This window comes from Rhinolophus sinicus, linkage group LG13 (assembly GCF_036562045.2).
Source record: "Rhinolophus sinicus isolate RSC01 linkage group LG13, ASM3656204v1, whole genome shotgun sequence".
Lineage (NCBI taxonomy): Eukaryota > Metazoa > Chordata > Mammalia > Chiroptera > Rhinolophidae > Rhinolophus > Rhinolophus sinicus.
In genome coordinates, this window is record NC_133762.1 from 4,999,468 (window position 1) to 5,019,059 (window position 19,592).

The following is a 19,592-nucleotide window of genomic DNA, read 5'->3' on the forward strand; positions in this document are numbered from 1 at the left end:
GCAAATTTATATTGCTGAGGGTCTTACAAATTCTGTCATTATAAAATGAAAAAAAATCAAAGTTTACACAGTTTCTGTTGAATATAAGCATTACAGAAAAACTGTATGGTGCTTCTAAAGAGAACACATAAAAATATATTTCTTCAGATTTCTATTTATTCCCCAACCTTTGGAAAAATACTACAAAGTAGTACCACCGCTTTGTTGCAAGTAGGTCAATATACATCGGAGTTTGAAAACTTTCATTGCGTTCTGTAAATCTTTTCTTCTATACTGCATTAACAAAGCTTGAGGGGCATTTGACCCTCAATGAGAGGAAGTGACAGAACAATGAAACAAAAAGAACAATAAAAACTTGCAAGAATAAAGAATACCGAACAGTGCAATATGAACAGATGACTTGTGCCCTATCCATTGTACTTCTTTTAGAAATGAGTTTGTTGTACACAGTTTCCAAGAATGTGAAACTTTATCAAATTAATTTATTGTATGCTCGACTCATCTGATTATTGGAACTGGCAGTAGAGTAGAAAATAAGAAATTATGTCAAAACAACGCCCCAAAAAGCAACTTTAAAAAAATCCACATTTAATTTTTACATGAATTTGATTGACAACAAATGTTTACAACGATACTTGTGGTACCACTAACATACAGCAGTGTTTACTCCAACCACGTTCACAGAAATACCAGTTTGGAACCATGTTCCCATGATGGTCACATAAGTTTAGGAAAAAATGGTAGGTGTGCCGTATTATCATAATACACATTAGCATATTAAAAAACAATTAGTCATTCAGGAAACCTAGTCAGTGGTGATTCACCAACAGTTCCGTTTCCTACTGTAGCACCTAAAACAAGAAAAGGAGGAATTTACTTTTCTGTTGCTTAGATATTACTGTTTATTGATCTGCTGTTGTCCTCAACAACTCAATTAGATTTTGTATTTTAAACAAATCGTCAACTCTGAAATGATGCTGTGCTCTTCTGGGAATTATTACAGGAATTGCACGCTTACTTGTTAAAATCTATCTTATGATAAAATCTCATTTTCTCCCATCCTCTGAAGAGTTGCAAATCTACAAACAACATTTGGTGACTTTCGTTTTATTCCTTTGGAGTAAAGGGGAATAAAAATTGATGTTAAATAGTGCCCTAAATAAATAAAATCCAAGATCTTAGGTTATATATGCATCTTATTGCTTTCTGACATTTACATTTGTCTTTGATTATAGTTTTAGACATACATCTGCAAGAATCAAGGAAACTCCCTTGTCCTGAATGAGCCACACTTCAGAAAGATGGTAAGGATAACAAAAAGATTTCTCATACTGTGCTTGAGGCAAGAATAATTAGCTAACAAATGACAAATAAAAGGCTTCCACCTTCTCAACTAAGGAGAATAATGTTCAAACATCCTAGACAGGAACTTAAAGCCCAGATTAGGAAAAGGGCCTAAGAAGACTTGCACACCCTTAAAAGAAGTTTACATACCTAAGAGAAAGTCTGTTTTCAATGTTTTTCTCAATAACTTCAGACAAAGGACCTTGTCTAATAACTTTAGAACTGAAGTGCCACTGAACAAAAGATGGAAAGACATCATAAAATTCATGACAAAAATAGGGATTCTGAAGCTCCATGAGGTCCTTCAACATTTAAAATAGCTAATCAAATAAATGGCTTGAGAATATTTCAAAAGAGTGGGGGCCTTGGGTGGGATGAAGAGCTCAGGGAAGTCTCTCCACTAAAAACAAGCATCATAACACTGTAAAAAAAACAACTATTTCAGGGCTCTTGAAATCAACTAAAGCAGACAGTAAGTCAGGAGTGTTTATTCTTGAAAACCTGGTAAAGCTTCACTCCAGAGTAGTGGGAGTCTGCATGCCTTTTTCTTTTCTTTTCTTTTCTTTTCTTTTTTTGCCTGGAGTGGCTCCTCTCCCGTCATACCACCAAGTTCAATCTCAAGAATGTTAGTTTAGGGGCAGCTGGATGGCTCAGTTGGTTAGAGTGTGAGCTCTGAACAATAGGGTTGCCAGTTCGATTCCCACATGGGCCAGTGAGCTGCACCCTCCACAACTAGATTGAAGACAACAAGCTGCTGCTGAGCTTCTGGAGGGGCGGCCGGATGGCTCAGTTGGTTAGAGCGCGAGCTCTCAACAGCAAGGTTGCCGGTTCAATTCCCGCGTGGGATGGTGGGCTGCGCCTTCTGAAACTAAAGATTTTTGAAAACGCTGACTGGACTTGGAGCTGAGCTGCACCCTCCACAACTAGGTTGAAGGACAACGACTTGACTTGGAGCTGAAGGGCCCTGGAAAACCACACTGTTCCCCAATATTCCCCAATTAAAAAAAAAAAAAAAGTAAAGAAATGTTAGTTTACCAAAGCATGGTTGACTATAAGAGCACAGCTTTGATCTGATCTGAGACGTGGGACAAAATCTCAAAGCTCTGTAAGCTAAAAGGGACACACCATGGAGGAAAATAATGAGGAAAATATACAACATCACATCTGCTTTGCTAGCCTGGGATTGCAGCGCCAGTTGGAATGAGTGGTTGAACGGCCATAAATTTAATGGGGAGATTCTGGAAATGAGAGAGCAAATTAAGTGCTAGATATGCTCTCTATAAATCCTTAGACAATTGAGAAACTATGAGTATGTACAGGGAAGACCCAAGAGTTCACACAAAGTCAAAGCCAAAGCAGATGTGATAACCGACTGCCTCTGCATGCACTCCACCATCCAAATACATTTCAACCAGCAGAAGACAGAAGCTTTACAGAACCTTTATGGACTTGAAGTATTTGAGCAAAATCTCTTTTCAAATAGATGGCTATCCCTAAGTTACACAGATACAATGGCCACCCTCGCAAGCCAGGTTAAAAAATAAGAAGTAAGACTAAAAATCTGAGCAGAGCCATCAGAGGCTACACACCACAGGGGGAAAAGATTCTGCAATTTAAACCCTAGAAAGGAACAAAAATTAAATAAATAAAACAATGCTCAGAAAAAGAAATCAAAATCCGAAGTTGCCACAATATATTACCTAAATTTTCCAATTTTTTACAACAACAACAACAACAACAACAAAAATACAGGACATGCAAAGAAACAGCAAAGTACGACCCATCACCAAGAAGAAAAAAAAAAAAAAGAAGTCAACAGAAACTAACTCTGAATGGGTCCAGATGTTGAACTTGGCACAGATTTCAAAGCAGATGTCATAAATGTGCTTAAAGAAGCAAAGGAAACTATGTCAAAAATTAAAGAAAAATATGATGACAATGACTCAAGCAATAAAGCATCTAAATTAAAAAATATAAGCCGTAAAAAGAGCCAAGGAACAACTCTAAAATGGAAAATACAATAATTGAAATGAAAAACTCACTAGGTAGTCTCGGGAACCGATTTGTGATGGGAGAGGAAAGAAATAGTAAACGAAAAGATATTATCAATAGAAATGGTCAACTTTGAAGGAAAAAAACAAGTGAAAATGAACAGAAACTCAGAGACCTGTGGGATACCATGATATGTATAATGGGAGATCCAAAAGGAAAGCAAAGAAAGTAGCAGAAAAAATATGTAAAAAGACAATGGCCGAAGATCCCATATTGGATGAAAAACATTAATCTACAGATCCAAGAAGTTTAGTGAATTCCAAGTAGGAAAAACACAAAGAGATCCATACCTAGACATACCATAGTCAAATTTTGCTGAAAGAAATAAAAACAAAATCTTGAAAGCCGCAGGAGAAAAATGACTCATATATAGGAAACAATACAACCAAAGCGGACTTCTCATCAGAAACCGTAAAAGTCAGAAGACACTGAAATGACATATTTAAAATGCTGAAAGGAAAAAAAATATATATTTTAAAACATTATGTATCCAACAAAACTATCAAAAATAAAGTCAAACTAAAGAAGAACGAGAAATGAGAAAATCAGTTTCTAGTAGACCTGCCCTATAAAAAATATTAAAGCAAGTTCGTAGGGCGGAAAGACAATGACACCAAATGAAACCAACAAGAAGGGATCAAGTTCTTTTACATTTATTGAGACTAGTTTAAATACTTAATAAATGTACTAACAATCATAATAATCTCTGCTCCGTCTGTAGAAGGAGCAAAATTTATCACTTTTAAAAGTAACTGTTGGGGCCGGCCTGGTGGCTCAGGCAGTTAGAGCTCCGTGCTCCTAACTCTGAAGGCTGCCGGTTCGATTCCCACATGGGCCAGTGGGCTCTCAACCACAAGGTTGCCAGTTCAATCCCTCGAGTCCCGCAAGGGATGGTGGGCTCTGCCCCCTGCAACTAAGATTGAACACGGCACCTTGCGCTGAGCTGCCTCCCAGATGGCTCAGTTGTTGGTTGGAGCACATCCTCTCAACCACAATGTTGCCAGTTCAATTCCTCGACTCCCGCAAGGGATGGTGGACAGCGCCCCCTGCAACTAAAATTGAACACGGCACCTTGAGCTGAGCTGCCGCTGAGCTCCCGGATGGCTCAGGTGATTGGAGCATGTCCTCAGCCACAAGGTTGCAGGTTCGACTCCTGCAAGGGATGGTGGGCTGTGCCCCCTGCAACTAGCAACAGCAACTGGACCTGGAGCTAAGCTGCGCCCTCCACAACTAAGACTGAAAGAACAACAACTTGACTTGGAGAAAAGTCCTGGAAGTGCACGCTGTTCCCCAATAAAGTCCTGTTCCCCTTCCCCAATAAAATCTTTAAAAAAAAAAAAAAAGCAACTGTTAAGGTAGTATTATTTTTAAATTATTATTAATACCAGCAATAACAATAACATGAATACAGTGCACTTAAACAATTAAATTTACTAAGAGAGCAAAACTATCTACATACTACATCTTCCCTACTGTTCCGCATTACAGAGTAACCAGTAGATGCCACTTTGAATCTCTGACAACAGACACCTCCCCTCTGCCCATCTCTTTGTTACAACAGTGCCCTCTCCCTCAGGAAAGCAAAGGAAAGGCCAGTGGCAGAGGAACTACAAGCCGGGCTCCAGGGCATGTGGATTTATTTTAAGAGTCTTGGAATCAACTGGGAGGCAGAAGAATGAGATAAGAAAGGGAGTCAAGAGGGAGGAAACCAGAAGCTAGGACTAGTTGAGGAACAGATGATTTAAAAAACTGACTATTGTTACAGATTAGTAACCTTCTGACCCCTTTTGGTCAAGAAACTTGTGATATGCAGTATTCTTTCATACTTCTGCGTTTGGGTGGCATTTATACAATGGGAAAGCTTATCAAGCCTAACGTCAATGTGATTTGACCACTTATGTTTGTATCAAATGCATTTGGTTCCATATTGTGATTAATCCTACATTAGTGTAATTTCCAGCATCCCCATTGCTGGAACCAAATCCATCCATACCCACCAACATTATCCCTAGAAGTAGAATTAATTGTTCGAAGATCATTAGGGTGGACGGCTGGCCCTCATCCGACAATGAGAGGCAGAGAGTAGGAGAAATACAGAAAGGTTTGAGGGAGAAAGGGCGTGGGCTAATCCTGAATTCTCCAAATTCAGAACCAATGGACCTTGAGACCATGGAGATGGCCGACAAGAAGCGTCAACAAGAGCAAAAGTGTCAGCAGACAAGAAAACAGCGAGTGTTCAAACGTTCAAGAAAGCAGCCACTGCAAAGCCACCCAGAGTACAGTGAGTGCTGCAGGACATGGAACAGTAAGAATCACCACAGTGTAAGAGCAACAGCAGGAACCCAGGGTGCCCAGGAAAGCAGGTGCCAGAGGCAGCGCTGGAAAACCAGGCACTTTTTTTTTTTTTTTTTGATTTATCTTTGTCAGAGCTTGCTTTCATTTCCTCACACAGAAGCATATTACATATATATATTATCAACTCTTTTTTTTTTTGGCGGGGGGGGGGCATATTAGGGAACAGTGTGTTTCTCCAGGGCCCATCAGCTCCAAGTCGTTGTCCTTCAATCTAGTTGTGGAGGGCGCAGCTCACTGGCTCATGTGGGAATCAAACCGGCAACCCTGTCGTTCAGAGCTCGCGCTCTAACCAACTGAGCCATCCAGCCTCCCCATCAGCTCTTTTATATCATGCTATTTTGAAAGGTATTACAAATGCATAAAATAACGGAATAGAGTTAACTAATTTCGATGCATTATTCATCCACTAAAACAGAAAGTGCTTTTCAAAAGTTTACAAAAATATGAAATTGAAGACACAAAAATGAAGGGTAACTTTGGGAAAGGAAACAATCCATCATTTAGTGTGAATGTGCGTTTGAACAAAACTGACTTTTATTTAGGTGGCAGTGGGTTAGCCGAGTTCCTTTAACCGGTTAGGGATTTGCGAAGTGCAAAGCTCCTGTAACGTAATCTGTGTTTTCCGCAAAGCCCCATCGGTCCATTTACTTAAGAAACCCATGCTTCCTGGCTTGGCGCCAGCATACCAAACCTGCCCAGTAGTGCATAGTTTTATTTCTGTTACTAAATTAGGAAACCAAAGCAGGCAGTGTCAGGGTCAACAGCAAAAAGAAAAAGTTCAGCATCAGTAGTCTGCATGTCTCCTTAAAAGCAAGATCATTCTAAGATATTTAATTTTTCATTAGAAATCCCAAAGTAATTTAGCCTAATAAGGAACAACAGAAAGGAATAATTAAATGAAGACAAAGGGAGAAATATGAACATTTAACAAAAGTGGTCCTCTGAATAGCCACAATCATGTTCCAAATTAACTAACTCCTACTATTAAGGCTTAATGCTTCAATGACTGATAGTAAAATACTGCCATCTTTTCCTAAGCAGTGAGGAAGAAATGGGAAGTTACCCATCGCAAATTTCACCAAGATTTACTAACATACTTTATACAGAGCACTGTTGAGAGAAACTTGAAGTAGACCATTCAAAGAGACCTGACTGGAGAAACACAAAGAAGAGTTTCAAGAGAACAAAGTCACTGTGTTTATTTTCAAAGTAATTTTAAAATGACATAAACATATAGAAGGAAAAATTCATAATTTTCCACTTTTCAAATTTTACTTGTTCTTAATTAGCATGTCCAAGAGGCTTAAGAAGACAGTAGTTGTTAATTAACATTCCGTAAAGTATTTTAAACATACCCCAATACTTTATCAAAAGCTAAAGCTTGAATCTTAAAGGTATTGGGAGAATTTTAGTTCTAGCAATATCTGAATGATATTTTTCTTATAAATATTTTGTTAAATATTGATAAATTTCAAAGTAGTATATATATTTTACTTTAGTTTCATGAAAGAATTTAAAAATTCAATGAATACTCTGCTACAAAATCTCTATTTTTATATGGATAAAATGTATTTATTCACCGTAATTTAAAAATTATAGTAATAGAAAATATAAATAACAAAGTTTGAGTATTACTCAATATATGTTACTCTCTATATAAAGAGGTTCACAATATTTACTTCCTAGCCTTTCACAATACATAAATTCAGTCATGCTTATAAAGAAGACACAGAGAGAACTCTTCCAGTAACCATCGTAATTGCTTGGCACCCTTTCATCTAATCTCTTTTTATACACAAAGGGTGCCCCCAAAAATGTATACACATTTTAAGAAAGGAAAAAACTGTATTAAAATTGTAATACTCAATATATACCGATAATAAAAGATGAATACAAGTCATGTGTATACATTTTTTTGGCACCCCCGATATTTACACAATCTCTAGAGGACATGGAAAGGCATTTAAGGAATCTGGTGTGAGTCAAAACCCAGAACCTTTATCTTCTTTTTGCTCCACGGCCACCACTGAGATCTGGCCATCAGTAAATAGAGCAGTAGGTCCTCAGGGGGTGGGACAAGCAGAAATAGCTTCCCTCAGTCTTGAGTCTGTCTATCCTTCAACTGTCCGTCCTACAAGAGGTCACGATGCAGACCGTGTCATCTGGCCCCTCACCTGGCCCTTCACTGTCCCTGTATTAGTGACAAGAGGCATGAACGCTGTGGAAAGCATCATAAAATGAGAGAAGCAAGTTTAAAGTCCTAAGGCACATAAATTAAAATGGAAGCAAGAAACAGACTGAGTGATCAGAAATTACACTGAGTACAGTGTAATGATCCCCTCTTTGATACAACGCCCTCCAGACCTTCATCTGTAGCTTCTTACTACCACTGTATATACATAGACGTATGTGTACAAATGGAACGCCCAAAATGCAGCATTGAGTTTTCTTTGGTTGTAAGAAAAATCAATGAAATTTGATTATTTCAAAAGAAATTTGAAAAAAAAACAAAAAAAGTTGGAGGACTTACAAGCCTCACCTCAAAACTTCTTACAAAGCTCCAGTGAGCAAGTCAGTGCAGTTTTCCCATAATGACAGACATAACGACGGATGGATCAGAATATGAGAAATTAAACCCATATGTTTATGGTCGGTCAACTGATTTGCGACAAAGGTATCAAGGTAATTCAACAAAGAAAGGATAGTCTTCTCAACAGGTTGTACTGGAACAACTGAATATCCCATATCTAAAAATATCCCCTCCCTTACTTCACACCACACACAATCATTCACTTGAAATGGATGACAGACAGAACACACAATAGCTAAGTTTATATAGAACTTGTGTAAGAGAAAAATTTGGGGGGGTCCTAGGTTTGGCTGACATCACAGCACAATCCATGAGATAAAAAAACTGACAAACTGGGTTTCATCAAAATTTAAAACTTTTGCTCTTCAAGGGATAAAGCTATTTCCCACACTTAGAATTCTATGGAGTTTTAAGAACTGTGAACTTTCAGTAATAAAGCAAAAGCCTATAAAACGCATGTCACTTGATCCCTATGTCTCCATTTCCTTATCCAGTGTGGTTTTAATTTGATGGGTTCTGATATTCACTCTACCACTGAAGTCCAAATTGTGCTAATTTTAATGTGTCTGATTTTATGACAGGCACAGAATGACAACCTTGAAAATTTACTTTCTGCTGCTAAAAGGCATGACATAATAGGATATGAGGGTTTACATATTACATTGATTACCTAAATGTTAATTTTTTCAAAAGGAATAGTAAAAAGTATTAAACAAAGAACTATGATGTCAATTGCACATGGGGGCTCAGAGGGGAGTTTGGTAACAATCCATATCAAACTAAATTTTGTTTAATTACTTCTATTACATCAACCCTTGGCAAATCATAAAGCTTTTCATTCACTAAAACAGTCATTAACTTCAAAATTACTTGCAGAATAGACAATCTGATTTAAATTAAAATCTTTAACAAATTAAAACATAATTTACAGATGAAGTAAGCAACAAGCATGCTCAAATAACATAGGAAAAAAAGAAAAGTATTACATATTGAAGGCATTACTTTTTAAGAAATACTTATTTCAGCACATAACCTATATTCTGCCAGCTCCTTTTTCTTCACAACTATATAATTTGACATGAAACATCATTTTCTGATCATGTCACAAAACAACACCTCTAAAGCGCTGCAAGTTGATTTAGAGCCAAAAATAACAATTAAATCTCTGCAGTCTCATTAACAGGTTGTGCCTAGGAAAATATATTAAGTTCTCAAGAAAATTCACTCTAAAAGATTAAGAACAGTTATATTCACCAGCTTCTTTTAATACCCCTAATTCTTGGTATTCGTAATCAACAAATGATTATGAACCCAGTCATGCATTTTTGGTAAATTATTTACATGAAGGATTTTAATTGGGGAAGTAGCATATCAAACCTGCAATTTCGAACGAGCATGCTGGACGCAGGACGTGTGACAGACTGTGAGAGGGCTACATTTCAGATAAAATAAAAAGAAGCATCCAAATCCATATCACGAGCTCCTCCCACACCACTTACACATCAGCCTGGTCCCTCCCATGACGCGTGACGTCTTAACTCCTCTGCCACTGACCTCAGCACTGTTTTCATGGTTCCCGCATAGCACCAAGCTTGTCAAAGCCATGGTGTAGAAAATTACTGTACACAGAAAGGAAAGAGAAGCAGACTGCATGCGTAGTGAATTCAGAAGTATTCCCTTTTAGATTTCCAATCGGATTGCCGCTGTCAGGTTAGCTGCTTTTAAATCTTTTCACGAAGGAACCGTCCGTGCCTTCGTCAGGAGTATGACTGATGGGAGAGACTTTCCAAGGCTGAAGGACTAACTTTTCTCCTTGTGACTTTTTTTAAAGGGATCATCACAAATGAACTTTTGTTTTTTGGACATGCGGCAAGTTTCCCACTATTTCCCTTCACACCTTCCCTAAAGAGTAGTATTTTCTGTATTTACTTGACACTAAGAACGATGCATGGCCCAGAAAACAGAACTTTCCTTCTTTTAGAAGAATTTGAATGGCCATTTTTATTCTCTGTTTTTTGCCCAATTTTCAAAGCGTGGAAAAGTTTGTAATAAAATTTTAAAGTTTTAGTTCCATGGGTAACCAGATTTTACAATATAGGATAGCTGCAGTGTAAAGATATTCCTTCTGAGAAATCTATGTGTTTTGGCTAATCTGATATACGCCAAGATAATGTTACATAAAAATATGAATAAAAATACTTGGGGTGCCAAAAAACATGCTGTATACAAGTGGACCCTCTGGTCAGTATTGCTCAAGCAATAGATTGCCGTCATCAGAAGTGTCTGGATGTTGATGGGAACCACTTTGAGCACCTGTTGCAATTGCAGAAGTCAAACGTGACTTGTATTCATCTTTTGTTATCAGTACATATTGAGTATTACAATTTTAATACAGTTTTCCTTTCTTAAAATGTGTACACATTTTTGGGGCACCCTCTGTATATATGTTACTATAAAGTTACTAACATACATTTAACTACAGTATAAAGTTACTTTCTTAATTAAGTACTATGTTCTAATGAGAGACACTGAAAGAGCAGGTTCTGAATATGAGTTTAGGACTTTGATAGACAATGTATTCAAGTGTTCAGTGGTCATCCAGCCAGCTGGGGTTAGGCGGATCGCTGCATATTGTCTCTCTATCCATTAGTTGTCACATTGGGTATCAATGTCACTCAGCACTGTACCAAGACGACAGACAACTAACACATTGAATACTTCGTTCTCCAGCCTCTCTGTCTAGTCTCTTCCTTGGAAAGTACACAGTTTAAAACACTAGACAATAAAATATGATAAGCTCCTCTGAAGTCGGGTCTAGATTTTGTTCCCCTTCACCATCCCCACTTCCTCTGACACACAGCATGGCACTTTGAACCAATGAATAATTTTTGGTAAGCAGATGAAACAGTAGTGCCCAGGTCATGTAGATAAGCCCACAACACAGAGAAAAGTCTATGTATATACACTGCTGCCCATACATATATAGTCTGGTGACACCCGAGGGGTGATCTGACAGAGATTAATTATTTAGATTCCTTTTTAGTGATGAAAGTGCTAGCGAGGTCTTTTACCAGCATTGATGGAGAATCAGTGAAAAGCGGAGTCTTCCCTAGCGGGGTAAATTCTCCCTAAATGACCGAGGTATCTGCCCAACTAGGGTACACAGGGTGAAAAGCCTTGATGATCTGGGGGCAAGAAGTATAGGGAGACCCTTTGTGTTTTGAGGATTCAGAAAGATGGATGCTTGACTCTCCCTTTGGGTTGATCACGCAGGAGGCGGGCACAATAGACATCAGGGCTGACCTAGTGTTCCTAGAAACCGCAGCCCAGGGAATGCAAAAGTGGGGTACCTGGAACCAGTCTCGTACCTGCAGGAGCGGGCTCAGAGCCCCTGGAGAAGCGTTTCCGCCTGTGCTATTATGCATCAGAGTCTAGCGATGCAGTGTCCACAAAGTGGGTAATAAGCAAAAAGGGGGGGGGGGGGAATGACGCAGGAGGGGGGGGAGACCCAGAGATGGAGCTCGGTTTCCTTCCCTGTCCCCTGCAGGAAGCAGGCTCATCTGCTCTTCCTGACTCCACATGAGGCCAATGAGCACACAGATCCATCCCAGAACAATTTAGGTGGCAACGGGACAGATCGAAGACCAGATACTAAATTTCATTTCAATACAGCAGCAGAGGCTCCACTAGAAGAAAAATACATTGTAAGAAAAGAAATAATAAATGTAACCATACTTGGAAGCCTGAGTTTTAGGAACAATTCAAGCTCGTTATATATACGTATTTCTGTGTTTGGGCATGCCTTTCTCCATTGAAGTCCAAGACAGACTGCTTTCATGTGGTTCATTGGGGCTAAAAAATCCTTCCTTTTTTGGTATGCAAAACAATTTTTCAAGGATAAAAGCATTTCGAAAAATAAATAGGCTGATTTATATGCCAGATGTAAGCAACAACTTTTCTGACTCCTGGTTACATTTTATTTGTTACCAAAACCTTCTCTCGTGGGAGTTCACAGCTTATAGTAAAGCAAAAAAGCATCCAGCTTCTCTCCACTCTCAAAGATTAGCTGCTTTTTGTGACTCTTCCAATACCTACTGTCCTTGGTGGTCTTTACCAAGGGTGAGTTACAAAACGCTTGGCAAGGAGCTCTCAGTTGATGAAAACCCTTCCCCAACTATCTTTTACCTGTAAGAGTACAATACTTCTCTTCATAATAGATCACATAACTTCACTTAAATCGAGTCAGAAAAAGCCTTTGGAAGAAAATGAGTTTAAATTTGATATGTAACAAATAATGTCATCGTTTTGGTACTGGAAGTGGCAGAAGGCAACCTGTGAATGTTAAAGTGGTATATGACTGATATATAGGCATGCAGGTAAGTGATCGGATGAGAAATCAAAGAACACATAACAGGCCTTCCACTCCCAGGCATGATACGCTCAGGGACACCAGACTTGCCTCCCACCGAAATACAATGATTAAACTAGTCAAAAATACATTAGGCAACGGTTTCCAAGCCATGGAGAGGAAACACAGCTTTTGATCCCTGAAATAAGGGAAGCAGAAGAGGTGAGCCCTGCATTGGACCTGGCTTTCTTCCACAGGACAGGGAGGTGGGGCCCAAGCAGAGTTCAACAGTCTCAGAGGGCAGAAGAGCCAGACATCAGATTCAGGGGGTGGAAGTGGCTGGAAAAGGTAGGATAGGAGGGTACTAAGCAGGAAACGGCTGTGAAAGAGTGAAGAAGGGCTTAAAAAATAGCATAGTGGACAGCACAGAAAAAGTTCATGGAGCAGACAACAGATCAACAGGTATCATCCAACCTTTAGATCAGGCGGGGAAAAAAGATTTTTTTTAAAAAGCCTCAGTAACCTGTGGAACAGTATCAAATGATCTAATGTGTGTAACTGGAGTTCTGGGAAGAGAAAATGGGGCAACAAAATATTTAAAGAAATAATGACAGAAAATATCCCAGTTTGGGAATCAAGAAAACCTCAAGCAGGAAAAATATTTTTAAAATCTTACATTGTGGCATATCACAAACAAACTGATTCACACCAAAGATAAAAAGAAAAATTTTAACGTAGCCATAGAAAAAGATTATGCACAGAGTACCAATGACATAAATTACAACTGACTTCTCATCAGAAACAATTGGGTCAGAAGACAATGGAAGGTGTGTGTTTTTTCAAATGCTAAAAAATAATCCTGTCAATCCAGAGAAAATATTCTTCAAAAATAAAGATTTTTGCATCACGAAAAACTGAGAGAGTTCCTTGCCAATAGACCTGCACCACAAGAAATACTGAAGGGAAGTACTTCAGGCTGAGGAGAAATGATACCAGATAGAAACCAGATCTACAGGAAAAATAATGAAGAGCGCAGGAAATGGTAAATACGTCTGGGTAGATACAAAGAATATCTTTTTTTGTTATCTTGATTTCCTCTAAAGACCACTGACTGTTGCAAAATAAACATGTTAGAGTACATAAGAACTAGACAAATAAAATATATGATAAAAAAACACAACAGAAAGAGGATAAATGGAAGTATACTATTGGAAGGTTCTTATATATTAAGTGGTACAATATCCTAAGTAAACTATAATAAGTTAACCCGAAAGAAAAACCAATAGAGGAATACAATAGAACACTAAAAACGTATTCAAAGTAATCCGGAAGAAGGCAGAAAGAAGGCACAGAGGAACAAAGACAAACTGTGGTAGCCAGTGGGGGAGGAGGACTGAACTCCAATCAGGAAGTCAAAAGTCAAAAGAGATTACCACTCACACCCTAACTACTAAAAGAAGCTGGATAAGCTACATAATTATAGTTTTTAAAACTTGTCAGAGACTGAGGACACCAAGAAACCTAGATCAACTCCAAAAAGTGACAATTCCCTTTTAAAAGAGAAGAGATTCCCAGCTGCCACCACCCTTGACTGAAATAGGACAAAGATTCTACTACAGACAAGGGTTAAAGAGAGACCAGTCCATATACAATAAAAAGTCCTTTTTCTTCCGATTGCATCTTATCTCGATTCAACCTGTGCAAGTGTAGTCCTTTCCCCCTCCCCATTTTATATTTTTGTCGTCAGAATTATCACTTTTTTTTTTTTTTTAAAGATTTTATTGGGGAAGGGGAACAGGACTTTATTGGGGAACAGTGTATACTTCCAGGCCTTTTTTCCAAGTCAAGTTGTTGTCCTTTCAGTCTTAGTTGTGGAGGGTGCAGCTCACCTCCAGGTCCAGTTGCTGTTACTAGTTGCAGGGGGCAGAGCCCACCATCCCTTGCGGGAGTCGAGGAATCGAACTGGCAACCTTGTGGTTGAGAGCCCACTGGCCCATGTGGGAATGGAACTGGCAGCCTTCGGAGTTAGGGGCACGGAGCTCTAACCGCCTGAGCCACCGGGCCGGCCACAATTATCACTTTATATGCTGCGTATTTGTTTGAAAATTGCAAAAGCTATAGTCTTTTTTTAAAAATGCTTTTCCCCCTTTAATCTTTAGTTTATAATTAAGTGTTTAATACAATATTCTGAAATAGAGTTGCAATTTTCTGCTTCTGTCCTCTGTTTGCCATCTTAGTCACAGTTTTGTATCCTTTCATCTTTTTGTTTCAGGTAGAAGGACTCCTTTCAACATTTCTCATTAATACAGGTCTTGTATTGGAACATTTCCCTCAGCTTTCATTTGTCTGGGAAAGCCTTTACTTACATAATGTTATGAACCAAGGTTACCCCAATACATTTAATTTAAAAAAGAGAGAGAAACCAGTCTTATTAGTTTCCATGTTCTTACACCACACACCATCACTTCAATAATTTTAGCTGGAAGATTTGTGGTGGGGCGTGATGATTATTTATTCATCTTGGAGTGAAGTTAGACCCAAACTATTTAACTAGCCTCATCTTTCACGCTGGAGTCTATGGACCAAATCAGGAAGATTTGTAAAATAAGTGCTCCAAGCACTTGTCTTCAGTCCCTGATGCGTGTCCGCTGAAGCTGGTTGGAGCGCCACACGTACCACATCAGTGTTCCCTGGCTAATGCCCCACTGCCAGCGTCTCTATCCCTGTGTCTGGGGCCTTTGAAATGAGAGAAGCCAGCTGCTGTGTCCACATGTGTGCATGTGTAGCCACCAGAAGCACCAGGCAATTCATACCCATCTCCCACCCCAGCAACTCTCAACCAGCAGTTTTGGGGAGTAGATGTGGAACTGCTTTCGCTCTCTCAGCGCTGGAGTGGGATGAGTCTGAAGGATGTGTTTTAGACAAGATGACGCTCTCGCTGCCCCTTCCACAATGGCTGGGATAGGCGGTCAGAGCATGTAATCCCCAAATATGCCACTCTGGCACACTGATTATTTTGAGCTAAAGGCAGTGGAAAACCGCAGACAAGAAGGGCACTCTGACCTTCCTTTTTCTTCCTGAAAACAGGAGATAAAATGTCCATGTGAGAGGCATACTCCCTGTGGCAGGGATAAGGGAGACATTCTTATCACCAGAGACCGGGAGTCAAGGCCGAGGGAAATCTGTACAAACAAACCTTGTTAAACTGACCTTCATTCCCTTTTCCACAATGCACTGCCCTAGCCCAACCCCTCTGTCTTGCCACAGTTGCACAACTGACTGCTTTTGTCCAATCTAGCACGTAAGCATTGGGCTCTCACTGCTTCTTGGGTCTTCGTTTTTCTTCTGAAGGTTCCTGTGCACACATACAAATTGCTAAGTAAAAACTGGATACTTTTCTCCTGTTCATCTGTCGTACGTTAATTGTCTCAGGCCCAACTGGAGACCCTAAGAGGGCAGAGGAGAAATTTTTCCTCCCCTATGCTGGCTTACTAACATACTCTTTATAGGCTGTGTTTACATTCCTACATCCCATCACCACTCCACACCAGTGTTCTCTGCACCTCCTAAAAAACTACGTGCACTCAGGAAAAGAAAAAGACATCTAATAGAAGAGTGCAAAGCGTATTGTAAAAAAGGAAAAAGAAAAAAAACAACAACAGGTGACAGAACGAACCACTTCACAGACAGACTCCTGACCGTGCCAACCCTGGACTTGCTACTATTCATCAAAGCTTTTGCAATTTCAAAGCATTTGAGTTAAGGAAACAGGAGAGTTCAATATACAATTAATCCTACACCCCAGACAGGCTGTTTGCAGCCTTTGGGCAGCTATGTTACGTGGAAGTCTGTTGGTGGCAATTTCTAGAAGCCAACCAGAGCTAGCTTCGGCACAACCCTGTGAGCCTTAAGGACAGAACCAGTGATGGGATAGTAAAGAAGACTGAGAAAGTCTCTGCCTCCATCTTCTCCCTGTGTATCTGCTTCATGTTTCTTGCTGTTTCCTAGTCCACGTGGCTCCTTCTAGCACCTTACAAGATTACATAGCATGGTGCAGTATCCCAGAGAAGAAAGACTGGGGTCTGTTTTATTTTCTGCCTCCTCTGCTCTCTTTTTCTCCCCCACCAGCCTCTTCCAAAATTCCCAGGAAAAACAAACAAACAAAAAACTGGTCCTGCTTGGGTCAGGTACCTGTGCCAGGACCATTTAAACATGGAGAGAAAGAAATGTCACATGGTAGAAAAATGGCAGTACTCTGCAATCCAATAGAATGGGGGAAAGGGACATTCCCAGAGAACGGACATTGGTAAACAACACAACAGAACCAAACACGTATGAGTCAGAGATTTGTTTGAGAAACTGAGGAAAACAGTGGACCTTCTTTACTACAGAGAAACACCAAACTGCACACAATTGACAGTGTTCATGAAACCCCTACAATCCATTCTTAGATCCTCCTTTTAAAGCTCTCGATAGCCACTCAGATCTTCCTAATGTTTCAAATTTTTAAAATATGGCTCCAAAATTTTTCAAATTTTAAATACTGAATATGTATTTAAAAAACACTCAAAGGTTTTTCAACCACAACAAATACACATAGTAAAATATTAAGTCTCTCGAAGAATGTGACACGTAAGAAATCTATACGTAACGGCATGGTCTAGGTAGAAGGGACGATCAATTTGATATCCACTGGTATGTACTGTCATCAAGTGGACACAACATTGTTTTTACCAGTTAAAATCCTTTTCTATATCATGTGCCCAAACATTTGCGATGTACCCAGCCCGTCACCCATCCAAATCATGACATGTGAAATTACCTTATAAAGAGATGCGTAAAGTGAATCAAATAATTAGTAAGACCCAGTCCGTTGCTATTTGTGATGGCTTAGAAAGAAAAAAAACCTATACAATGGCTCAATCCAAAGTTTCTATTCAAAATACATGGCTATTACTGCAAATAATTTTGCTTAAAACAAGAAAAATCAAATACAGAGAAGCTTATGATAGGGAAATAAAATGAAAAGTAAATACCTCAAATCTAGAGTGCAACAGGTGAGATATAAATTAAAAATTATATGAAAGTAGTCAGGAAACCTACACACTTCACTGGTTATTAGGAAGCAGTCAATGATATTAGTCGTACATAGTTAAACTCTGAGAGTATATAATGGAAGGAAATGGCCACATTCAACCATAAAATGCTCTTACATTACAGGAAAAGAGAGTAACAGAATACAAAGAACAATGGTTTAACAGAATTGTATTTCTCATGTGTTACTTAAACATGTATAAAAAAGGCTTATAAATGCAGTATTATATCCATGTATTTTGATTCTACAATATGTCTTTATGAATTTCATTTACGAAAATTTAAAGTATTATTTTAATGATATACTTTCTAGGTAATCTCCAAAAGAGAATCCAATTTCCTGAATATCTGGATATATAAACTTGATAAAGCTAGAACGATGCAACACCATTGGGCCTAATTCCATACAATAAACTCTAAAATAAAGATATTCCTACACCGTACAGGAAATTTTTATATTAACAGTTAGAAAAAGTAAGACATATGAAGTTTAAAAATTATTTTTAAACAGTCACTGCTATATTGGTACCATTTTTATAAATGATTTTGAACATATATATGTGGATCAGCACATAAAGTATAAAAATTAATCAGTAATTATGTGTGCATCAAGAAATTTCTGTACTTGAAAAACTTTGGAGAAAGTATTTTTTAAATCATAAAGAAATATTATAGCCTCTTGTATTCTTGGACTTAACATGAATAGCTTTGAACATTCTCCTGTGACCAGGAAGTTCCATGTCAGGTAGTAATTTGCAATTGTGGTTGTCACGCACTTCACGTGGATACACTAAAAGTCTGGCTGATGTTCCTGACAGAGTTATTAAATAGAAATAATCCCAGCCAATGTGACATCTGTATTTTTCTCTGCTCATTCTTGAATGCAAAGTAACTTTCATCTACTATCTGAAACACAAGGGTTTTTTAAATTTTTAAATCATACTTCTTTTTTTAAAATTTGGGAAATGACATATGACAGTGGAATTTGCAAATGTGTGGGTTCACAAGGAAAGTCTCAGGATGCCTCCCTAAGAAAGGCAGAGTGTTTAATGGTAGCCCAGGAGAATGCAGGTTGCCCTCAGGTACATCATAGTCTAATAGCATGTTCAGGAGGAAGAACTGACAATTAACCCTAGGACCAAACTTAAATTCTGCTACCAAATTCTAGTATGATTTCTTATTAAATCAAAGTGAATGCACACCAATTATCTCACCAGAGAACGTGAGAAAACACTGTATGTATCTGCTGTTTGGATACTAAAATGATTACATCATACACAGTTCATCTAAATCCTCTGATGTGAAACTCAAAACTGAACTTCAGAACTGAAGTAGCTTTTCTATACAAATAATTCACCAGGGCAGTGGTCTGAAAAGCAATGCCCAGTTGTAGTAATTGCAGCTCCAAAACATAAATGTCGGGGGCGGCTGGTTAGCTCAGTTGGTTAGAGCGCCGTGCTCTTAACAACAAGGTTGTCGGTTCGATCCCCACATGGGCCACTATGAGCTGCGCCCTCCACAACTAGACTGAAACAACTACTTGACCCGGAGCTGATGGGTCCTTAGACTTAAAAAAGTAAATAAAAGTTTAAAAACAAACAAACAACATACATCCCTCTCTCTTATGTTTGCATCAGGGAAAAGATTCTTTGTCACACTTCCCCTACATTTCTTAGTTTTATCTTTAAACCAATGGACAATCGAATACTTACAAATATATCCAAAGTCCACTGTCTAGACATACAGTGAGAAATATGAATAAAAACAGATTTGTGATAGACAAGAAACTACTGTGTGCTGCATATTATG

The 19,592-nt window shown here is 38.7% G+C and overlaps 1 protein-coding gene and 1 long non-coding RNA gene across 4 annotated transcripts in view; both read right to left on the reverse strand.

Moving 5' to 3' along the window:
• LRRC28 (leucine rich repeat containing 28) overlaps positions 1-19,592 on the reverse strand; it is an 80,012-nt gene that overhangs the window by 40,855 nt on the left and 19,565 nt on the right. The gene's annotated exons all lie outside the window — the stretch shown is intronic.
• LOC141568309 (uncharacterized) lies at positions 569-19,587 on the reverse strand. Its single transcript, XR_012491433.1, has 2 exons — positions 17,512-19,587; positions 569-851 (listed from the first exon to the last, which is right to left on the reverse strand). It is a non-coding gene; the product is annotated as an uncharacterized LOC141568309 (long non-coding RNA).